The 11,608-nt window shown below is 38.7% G+C and overlaps 1 long non-coding RNA gene across 1 annotated transcript in view; it reads left to right on the top strand.

Moving 5' to 3' along the window:
- The window catches only part of LOC127953485 (uncharacterized), a 115,914-nt gene that overhangs the window by 37,693 nt on the left and 66,613 nt on the right, over nt 1-11,608 (top strand). The window lies entirely within an intron of this gene.

The raw sequence follows: 11,608 nt of genomic DNA, 5'->3' as shown, positions 1-11,608 counted from the left end.
AAGTTTCATGGAGATTGATCCATAGGTGGCGCTATAACAGTAGAAAAGGTCTCATAACACAAGATTTAGATGGTAAATGGCCTCAAACTGTTTGAAAATGCACATATATTCACTCAAAAACACAAAATCTTCATATCATATGATAGATCTCCTCATTCTGAAAAACTTTGCCTCTGGGACCAATTTTGTCAATAAATCTGTTAATTAAATATTCAAGATTATTTGAAAAAGTTACTTTGGCAAAGTATTCCAAGGCTTTAAGCTGAAAATCAATAAAACCACTGAAGTACAATTCTCTAGACTCAGAAGGTCAATAATTATCAAAAACATGTTGAACAATTGCATTTGGACAACTATAAACCAGTAATTTTATAATATGTTATTTGCATAGTGTACACAAAGGCCTATTAATACAAACAGAAAGCCCACAAATTATCAAAACTGTGTGAAATAATGCATAATTTCATTCTAAACGAGCATGCCATATTTAAGAGATATTGGGCAAAAAACACTAAGAGTTAAAAGGATTAACACATTGATGTATGAGAAATTGCCATTTATAACCACTAGATGGCAGCGGAAAACCACTAATGGGCTCATTCAGCTAACTTAAACTGTACAGTTGAAAGGATGTAATGCCTAAACAATACAAAAAACACTCTTACAACATTTCAAATCTCATTGAGTTAAAGTTTTCCATTTTGTTCATTCAGACATATCAGTTTTTAAAATTTTACCACATTATGATTACAGTGAAACCTGAAAATGACATCTAAAATCTTAAAAACGAGTTTAATCATTTAATTTCAGTGTGTGTGTCTGTCTGTTAGCCTATTCTCCATTTTGGATGTGTTTAACGGCCATCCATATATGTCCAGGTTGGCTCTGACCACCTAAGATCCCTTAAGTGCTTGAACCCCGTAAATGCTGCTTGCAGCTTTAATTCTTCTTCTTCTTCTTCTTCTTCTTCTTCCGCCGCAAGTCTATGGCAGCCCATAGAACCGATTGCGGGAAAGTTGTATAATTTGGCACACTGATAGAGGACAGTCCCAACATTAACTATAGCAAATTTGAAGTCTCTATCTCCTACTCTCTAGCGCCACCACTTGTCCAAACTTTCAATGTTTGTATGCTAATAACTTTTGAACCGTAAGCCAGAAAATGGAAATTATTTTTTCCTCTGAATCCTTGGCTTATGCCAAGTCGAATGAACCCCAAAATTCAAAAATCGCAAGGTTTAGTTTTTTCGCTATTTTCAATTATTCGAAAAACCTACTTTTTCGAACTCGTCCTAGACGGTTAGTCCGATTGCCACGAAAATTGGCTCAGATCATCTTCAGACCATGTTGGCAAAAAGTTATGGAATTCAAGTTGATTCGTCCAACTGTTGTCGAATGACACGTAAACAAATTTGACGAAAAGCACGCAAACATGCACGTGAGGCTATATCCCGGCAACGGTTTGTCATATTGAGACCAAACTTGGCGTGTGTTATAACAAGCATGAACTGAGACTACCTGCAGTGTTTCGACACAGCGCCACCTAGTGGTCAGGAGATATGAAAAATGCATATTTTGGCTTATAACTACTGAATGGTTTGGCCAAAAATCACACAACTGGTCTCTTTAGATTCAGTGAGTCATGTCGAGTCAAATGATATCCAATTTTCCTGTGTCGGCCATTTTAGGCGTCGGCCATTTTGAATTATGATTTAAAATGCTGTATTTTTTGAACGCAGCATCGTATCGTTTCGCAAATAATTACAAAAATATTCGGCTCCATGCCCTGAAGGTACTCAAAAAGTTTGGTGGCAGCGCCACCTTGTGGCCAATAGTTATAATGAAATATCACATAAATGCTAATAACTTTTGAATAAATTAGTCTATTAAAATTAAAATGGTCTCGCTATATTCTGTGGGTCATGCCGAGAGTATTGATACCAATAATGTGAAAATTGGCCTTACTTCCTGTCCGCCATTTTGCTTAATGTTGAAAACCTACTTTTTCGAACTCCTCCTAGACCGTTAGCCCAATTTTCACCAAATTTGACGTGCATCATCTTCAGACCATGCTGGCAAAAAGTTATGGATTTTGTGTCGATATACGTAACGGTCCTCATTTAGCGCATCAACGAATTTGCTGGAAGGGTGCCAAAATGCATTTGAGGCTGTATCTCTGCAACACTTTGACATATTTGCACCAAACTTTGTATGTGTCATCGCCACCTCACACTGACCATGCCACATAAATTTGGTAACAGCGCCACCTATTGGTCAAGAGTAATAAACCATTCATTAACCATGAGTAATTACACTTTTTAAAATGCTAATAACTTGTTAATGCATTAGCCTATTTGAAGGAAACTGGGCTCAAAATATTCCCTGGCTTATGCCGATAACATAGATACCAAATATACCACGGTAAGCTGAACTTCCGGTCCGCCATTTTGATTTATGTTGAAAACATACTTTTTCGAACTCCTGATCAACCGTATGTCCGATTTTCACCAAATTCGAATCAAATGATCTTCAGGCTATACTGATTCAAAGTTATGGATTTTGAGTCGATAGACAAAACCGTTTTCGCATACCACATCGACGAATTTGAGGCACAATGAGAAAATGACACTTGAGGCTGTATCCCTGGAATGCTTTGGCATATTGACACCAAACTTTGTGTGTGTCATTGAAAAGACACACAGAGTACACCAAATTGATTTTATAACAGTGTCACCTATTGGTCAAGCTTGATAAACCAAGTAATCATGCTACTAGAGGTGGTATTGGTGTTTTTTTTTTTTTTTTTGCCATTTCAAATACAATAATTCCAAAATTGCTGTTATTGCTCATTAATGTATTTGGTGTGATGCTTTATGCGATGCTTAGCTACTACATTTGCCGTTGGAGTGCTTGGCCCCGTAATTGCTGCTTGCAGCTATATTTAGGGGCCAAGCACCGAAGGTGCGAGGCACCTATTGTTTTTGTTCCGGTTCTTATTATTATTATTATTATTAGGGGCCAAGCACCGAAGGTGCGAGGCACCTATTGTTTTTGTTCCGGTTCTTATTATTATTATTATTATTATTATTAGGGGCCAAGCACCGAAGGTGCGTAGGCACCTATTGTTTTCGTTGGCGTTATTAGGGGCCAAGCACCGAAGGTGCGTAGGCACCTATTGTTTTCGTTGGCGTTATTATTAGGGGCCAAGCACCGAAGGTGCGTAGGCACCTATTGTTTTCGTTGGCGTTATTATTATTATTCTTCTTCTTCTTCCGCCGCAAGTCTATGGCAGCCCATAGAACCGTTTGCGGGAAAGTTGTATAATTTGGCACACTGATAGAGGACAGTCCCAACATTAACTATAGCAAATTTGAAGCCTCTAACTCCTACTCTCTAGCGCCACCACTTGTCCAAACTTTCAATGTTTGTATGCTAATAACTTTTGAACCGTAAGCCAGAAAATGGAAATTCTTTTTTCTTCTGAAACCTTGGCTCATGCCAAGTCGAATGAACCCCAAATTTCAAAAATCGCAAGGTTTAGTTTTTTCGCTATTTTCAATTATTCGAAAAACCTACTTTTTCAAACTCGTCCTAGACGGTTAGTCCGATTGCCACGAAAATTGGCTCAGATCATCTTCAGACCATGCTGGCAAAAAGTTATGGAATTCAAGTTGATTCGTCCAACTATTGTCGAATGACACGTAAACAAATTTGACGAAAAGCACGCAAACATGCACGTGAGGCTATATCCCGGCAACGGTTTGTCATATTGAGACCAAACTTGGCGTGTGTTATAACAAGCATGAACTGAGACTACCTGCAGTGTTTCGACACAGCGCCACCTAGTGGTCAGGAGATATGAAAAATGCATATTTTGGCTTATAACTACTGAATGGTTTGGCCAAAAATCACACAACTGGTCTCTTTAGATTCAGTGAGTCATGTCGAGTCAAATGATATCCAATTTTCCTGTGTCGGCCATTTTAGGCGTCGGCCATTTTGAATTATGATTTAAAATGCTGTATTTTTTGAACGCAGCATCGTATCGTTTCGCAAATAATTACAAAAATATTCGGCTCCATGCCCTGAAGGTACTCAAAAAGTTTGGTGGCAGCGCCACCTTGTGGCCAATAGTTATAATGAAATATCACATAAATGCTAATAACTTTTGAATAAATTAGTCTATTAAAATTAAAATGGTCTCGCTATATTCTGTGGGTCATGCCTAGAGCATTGATACCAATTATGTGAAAATTGGCCATACTTCCTGTCCGCCATATTGCTTAATGTTGAAAACCTACTTTTTCGAACTCCTCCTAGACCGTTAGTCCAATTTTCACCAAATTTGACGTGAATCATCTTCAGACCATGCTGGCAAAAAGTTATGGATTTCGTGTCGATATACGAAACAGTTCTCATTTAGCGCATCAACGAATTTGCTGGAAGGGTGCCAAAATGCATTTGAGGCTGTATCTCTGCAACGCTTTGACATATTTGCACCAAATTTTGTATGTGTCATCGCCACCTCACACTGACCATGCCACAGAAATTTGGTGACAGCGCCACCTATTGGTCAAGAGTAATAAACCATTCATTAACCATGAATAATTACACTTGTAAAAATGCTAATAACTTTTTATTGCATTAGCCCATTCGAATGGAACTGGGCTCAAAATATTCCCTGGTTTATGCCGATAACATAGATACCAAATATACCATAGTAAGCTGAACTTCCGGTCCGCCATTTTGATTTATGTTGAAAACCTTTTTTGTCGAACTCCTCATCAACCGTAGGTCCGATTTTCACCAAATTCGAATCAAATGATCTTCAGACTATGCTGACTCAAAGTTATGGCTTTTGAGTCGATAGACAAAACCGTTTTCGCATACCACATCGACGAATTTGAGGCACAATGAGAAAATGACACTTGAGGCTGTATCCCTGGAATGCTTTGGCATATTGACACCAAACTTTGTGTGTGTCAAGTCACACAGAGTACACCAAATTGATTTTATAACAGTGCCACCTATTGGTCAAGCTTGATAAGCCAAGTAATCATGCTACTAGAGGTGGTATTATGATTTTTTTTTGCCATTTCAATTACAATAATTCCAAAATTGCTGTTATTGCTCATTAATGAATTTGGTGGGATGCTTCATGCGATGCTTAGCTCCTACATTTGCCGTTGGAGTGCTTGGCCCCGTAATTGCTGCTTGCAGCTATATTTATTATTCTTCTTCTTCTTCTTCTTCCGCCGCAAGTCTATGGCAGCCCATAGAACCGTTTGCGGGAAAGTTGTATAATTTGGCACACTGATAGAGGACAGTCCCAACATTAACTATAGCAAATTTGAAGCCTCTAACTCCTACTCTCTAGCGCCACCACTTGTCCAAACTTTCAATGTTTGTATGCTAATCACTTTTGAACCGTAAGCCAGAAAATGGAAATTCTTTTTTCCTCTGAATCCTTGGCTCAGGCCAAGTCGAATGAACCCTAAAATTCAAAAATCGCAAGGTTTAGTTTTTTCGCTATTTTCAATTATTCGAAAAACCTACTTTTTCGAACTCGTCCTAGACGGTTAGTCCGATTGCCACGAAAATTGGCTCAGATCATCTTCAGACCATGCTGGCAAAAAGTTATGGAATTCAAGTTGATTCGTCCAACTGTTGTCGAATGACACGTAAACAAATTTGACGAAAAGCACGCAAACATGCACGTGAGGCTATATCCCGGCAACGGTTTGTCATATTGAGACCAAACTTGGCGTGTGTTATAACAAGCATGAACTGAGACTACCTGCTGTGTTTCGACACAGCGCCACCTAGTGGTCAGGAGATATGAAAAATGCATATTTTGGCTTATAACTACTGAATGGTTTGGCCAAAAATCACACAACTGGTCTCTTTAGATTCAGTGAGTCATGTCGAGTCGAATGATATCCAATTTTCCTGTGTCGGCCATTTTAGGCGTCGGCCATTTTGAATTATGTTTCAAAATGCTGTATTTTTTGAACGCAGCATCGTATCGTTTCGCAAATAATTACAAAAATATTCGGCTCCATGCCCTGAAGGTACTCAAAAAGTTTGGTGGCAGCGCCACCTTGTGGCCAATAGTTATAATGAAATATCACATAAACGCTAATAACTTTTGAATAAATTAGTCTATTAAAATTAAAATGGTCTCGCTATATTCTGTGGGTCATGCCGAGAGTATTGATACCAATAATGTGAAAATTGGCCTTACTTCCTGTCCGCCATTTTGCTTAATGTTGAAAACCTACTTTTTCGAACTCCTCCTAGACCGTTAGCCCAATTTTCACCAAATTTGACGTGAATCATCTTCAGACCATGCTGGCAAAAAGTTATGGATTTTGTGTCGATATACGTAACGGTTCTCATTTAGCGCATCAACGACTTTGCTGGAAGGGTGCCAAAATGCATTTGAGGCTGTATCTCTGCAACACTTTGACATATTTGCACCAAACTTTGTATGTGTCATCGCCACCTCACACTGACCATGCCACATAAATTTGGTAACAGCGCCACCTATTGGTCAAGAGTAATAAACCATTCATTAACCATGAGTAATTACACTTTTTAAAATGCTAATAACTTTTTAGTCCATTAGCCTATTGCAACGAAACTGGGCTCAAAATATTCCCTGGCTTATGCCGATAACATAGATACCAAATATGCCAGTGTTTAATGAAGTTCCGGTCCACCATTTTGATTTATGTGGAAAACCTACTTTTTAGAACTCCTCATGAACCGTATGTCCAATTTTCACCAAATTCGAATCAGATGATCTTCAGACTATGTTGACACAAAGTTATGGATTTTGTGTCGATAGACAAAACCGTTTTCGCATACCAAAGCGACGAAGTTGAAACACAATGACAAAATGACACTTGAGGCTGCATCTCTGGTATGCTGTGGCATATTAACACCAAACTTTGTGTGTGTCATTGAAAAGTCAAACAGAGTACACCAAATTGATTTCATAACAGTGCCACCTATTGGTCAAACTTTATAAGCCAAGTAATCATGCTACTAGAGGTGGTATTATGATTTTTTTTTTGCCATTTCAATTACAATAATTCCAAAATTACTGTTATTGCTCATTAATGTATTTGGTGTGATGCTTCATGCCATGCTTAGCTCCTACATTTGCCGTTGGAGTGCTTGGCCCCGTAATTGCTGCTTGCAGCTATATTTATTATTCTTCTTCTTCTTCTTCTTCCGCCGCAAGTCTATGGCAGCCCATTGAACCGATTGCGGGAAAGTTGTATAATTTGGCACACTGATAGAGGACAGTCCCAACATTAACTATAGCAAATTTGAAGCCTCTAACTCCTACTCTCTAGCGCCACCACTTGTCCAAACTTTCAATGTTTGTATGCTAATAACTTTTGAACCGTAAGCCAGAAAATGGAAATTCTTTTTTCCTCTGAATCCTTGGCTCAGGCCAAGTCGAATGAACCCTAAACTTCAAAAATCGCAAGGTTTAGTTTTTTCGCTATTTTCAATTATTCGAAAAACCTACTTTTTCGAACTCGTCCTAGACGGTTAGTCCGATTGCCACGAAAATTGGCTCAGATCATCTTCAGACCATGCTGGCAAAAAGTTATGGAATTCAAGTTGATTCGTCCAACTGTTGTCGAATGACACGTAAACAAATTTGACGAAAAGCACGCAAACATGCACGTGAGGCTATATCCCGGCAACGGTTTGTCATATTGAGACCAAACTTGGCGTGTGTTATAACAAGCATGAACTGAGACTACCTGCTGTGTTTCGACACAGCGCCACCTAGTGGTCAGGAGATATGAAAAATGCATATTTTGGCTTATAACTACTGAATGGTTTGGCCAAAAATCACACAACTGGTCTCTTTAGATTCAGTGAGTCATGTCGAGTCGAATGATATCCAATTTTCCTGTGTCGGCCATTTTAGGCGTCGGCCATTTTGAATTATGTTTCAAAATGCTGTATTTTTTGAACGCAGCATCGTATCGTTTCGCAAATAATTACAAAAATATTCGGCTCCATGCCCTGAAGGTACTCAAAAAGTTTGGTGGCAGCGCCACCTTGTGGCCAATAGTTATAATGAAATATCACATAAACGCTAATAACTTTTGAATAAATTAGTCTATTAAAATTAAAATGGTCTCGCTATATTCTGTGGGTCATGCCGAGAGTATTGATACCAATAATGTGAAAATTGGCCTTACTTCCTGTCCGCCATTTTGCTTAATGTTGAAAACCTACTTTTTCGAACTCCTCCTAGACCGTTAGCCCAATTTTCACCAAATTTGACGTGAATCATCTTCAGACCATGCTGGCAAAAAGTTATGGATTTTGTGTCGATATACGTAACGGTTCTCATTTAGCGCATCAAAGAATTTGCTGGAAGGGTGCCAAAATGCATTTGAGGCTGTATCTCTGCAGCACTTTGACATATTTGCACCAAACTTTGTATGTGTCATCGCCACCTCACACTGACCATGCCACATAAATTTGGTAACAGCGCCACCTATTGGTCAAGAGTAATAAACCATTCATTAACCATGAGTAATTACACTTTTTAAAATGCTAATAACTTTTTAGTCCATTAGCCTATTGCAACGAAACTGGGCTCAAAATATTCCCTGGCTTATGCCGATAACATAGATACCAAATATGCCAGTGTTTACTGAAGTTCCGGTCCACCATTTTGATTTATGTGGAAAACCTACTTTTTCGAACTCCTCATGAACTGTATGTCCAATTTTCACCAAATTCGAATCAGATGATCTTCAGACTATGTTGACACAAAGTTATGGATTTTGTGTCGATAGACAAAACCGTTTTCGCATACCAAAGCGACGAATTTGAAACACAATGACAAAATGACACTTGAGGCTGCATCTCTGGAATGCTGTGGCATATTAACACCAAACTTTGTGTGTGTCATTGAAAAGTCAAACAGAGTACACCAAATTGATTTCATAACAGTGCCACCTATTGGTCAAACTTTATAAGCCAAGTAATCATGCTACTAGAGGTGGTATTATGATTTTTTTTTTGCCATTTCAATTACAATAATTCCAAAATTACTGTTATTGCTCATTAATGTATTTGGTGTGATGCTTCATGCCATGCTTAGCTCCTACATTTGCCGTTGGAGTGCTTGGCCCCGTAATTGCTGCTTGCAGCTATATTTAGGGGCCAAGCACCGAAGGTGCGTAGGCACCTATTGTTTTCGTTGGCGTTATTATTATTCTTCTTCTTCTTCCGCCGCAAGTCTATGGCAGCCCATAGAACCGATTGCGGGAAAGTTGTATAATTTGGCACACTGATAGAGGACAGTCCCAACATTAACTATAGCTAATTTGAAGTCTCTAACTCCTACTCTCTAGCGCCACCACTTGTCCAAACTTTCAATGTTTGTATGCTAATAACTTTTGAACCGTAAGCCAGAAAATGGAAATTCTTTTTTCCTCTGAATCCTTGGCTCATGCCAAGTCGAATGAACCCCAAAATTCAAAAATCGCAAGGTTTAGTTTTTCCGCTATTTTCGATTGTTCGAAAAACATACTTTTTCGAACTCGTCCTAGACGGTTTGTCCGATTTTCACGAAAATTGGCTCAGATCATCTTCAGACCATGTTGGCTAAAAGTTATGGAATTCAAGTTGATTCCTCCAACCGTTCTCGAATGACACGTGAAAAAATATGATGAAAAGCACGCAAAAATACACGTGAGGCTATATCTCAGCAACGGTTTGGCATATTGAGACCAAACTTGGTGTGTGTTATAATAAGCATGACCTGAGACTACCTGCAGTGTTTCAACACAGCGCCACCTAGTGGTCAGGAGATATGAAAAATGCATATTTTGGCTTATAACTTCTGATTGGTTTGGCAAAAAATCACACAACTGGTCTCTTTAGATTCAGTGAGTCATGGCGAGTCGAATGATATCCAATTTTCCTGTGTCGGCCATTTTAAGCGTCGGACATTTTGAATTATGTTTTAAAATGCTGTATTTTTTGAACGCAGCATCGTATCGTTTCGCAAATAATTACAAAAATATTCGGCTCCATGCCCTGAATGTACTCAAAAAGTTTGGTGGCAGCGCCACCTTGTGGCCAATAGTTATAATGAAATATCACATAAATGCTAATAACTTTTGAATAAATTAGACTATTAAAATTAAAATGATCTCGCTATATTCTGTGGGTCATGCCGAGAGCATTGATACCAATTATGTGAAAATTGGCCTTACTTCCTGTCCGCCATTTTGCTTAATGTTGAAAACCTACTTTTTCAAACTCCTCCTAGACCGTCAGTCCAATTTTCACCAAATTTGACGTGAATCATCTTCAGACCATGCTGGCAAAAAGTTATGGATTTTGTGTCGATATACGTAACGGTTCTCATTTAGCGCATCAACGAATTTGCTGGAAGGGTGCCAAAATGCATTTGAGGCTGTATCTCTGCAACACTTTGACATATTTGCACCAAACTTTGTATGTGTCATCGCCACCTCACACTGACCATGCCACATAAATTTGGTAACAGCGCCACCTATTGGTCAAGAGTAATAAACCATTCATTAACCATGAGTAATTACACTTTTTAAAATGCTAATAACTTTTTAGTCCATTAGCCTATTGCAACGAAACTGGGCTCAAAATATTCCCTGGCTTATGCCGATAACATAGATACCAAATATGCCAGTGTTTACTGAAGTTGCGGTCCACCATTTTGATTTATGTGGAAAACCTACTTTTTCGAACTCCTCATGAACCGTATGTCCAATTTTCACCAAATTCGAATCAGATGATCTTCAGACTATGTTGACACAAAGTTATGGATTTTGTGTCGATAGACAAAACCGTTTTCGCATACCAAAGCGACGAAGTTGAAACACAATGACAAAATGACACTTGAGGCTGCATCTCTGGAATGCTGTGGCATATTAACACCAAACTTTGTGTGTGTCATTGAAAAGTCAAACAGAGTACACCAAATTGATTTCATAACAGTGCCACCTATTGGTCAAACTTTATAAGCCAAGTAATCATGCTACTAGAGGTGGTATTATGATTTTTTTTTTGCCATTTCAATTACAATAATTCCAAAATTACTGTTATTGCTCATTAATGTATTTGGTGTGATGCTTCATGCCATGCTTAGCTCCTACATTTGCCGTTGGAGTGCTTGGCCCCGTAATTGCTGCTTGCAGCTATATTTATTATTATTATTCTTCCGACTGGGAGTCTATGGCAGCCCATAGAACCAAATGCGGGAAAGTTGTAATGGTTTGACATTCTGATAGAGGACAGTGCCAACATTAAGTACACCAATTTTGGTGGGTCTAAGACATTGCCTCTAGCGCCACCAACTGTCCAAAGTTTCACTTTTATTTTGTTAATAACTTTTTAACCCTAAGGCCAATCAACAAAAATCTTTTTTCCTCTGATTCCTGAGCTCATGCCGATTCGATTGCATCCTATGACGTCATTTTCTGTCATAGAAATATGGCCGCCATTTTGAATTTTTTAAAAAACCTACTTTTTCGAACTCGTCCTAGACGGTTTGTCCGATTCACACGAAAATTGAACCA

The sequence above is a fragment of the Carassius gibelio genome, chromosome B3 (assembly GCF_023724105.1).
Source record: "Carassius gibelio isolate Cgi1373 ecotype wild population from Czech Republic chromosome B3, carGib1.2-hapl.c, whole genome shotgun sequence".
Taxonomy (NCBI): domain Eukaryota; kingdom Metazoa; phylum Chordata; class Actinopteri; order Cypriniformes; family Cyprinidae; genus Carassius; species Carassius gibelio.
Note: the sequence above shows the minus strand (reverse complement) of the source record. Positions and strands in the feature narration are given on the sequence as shown.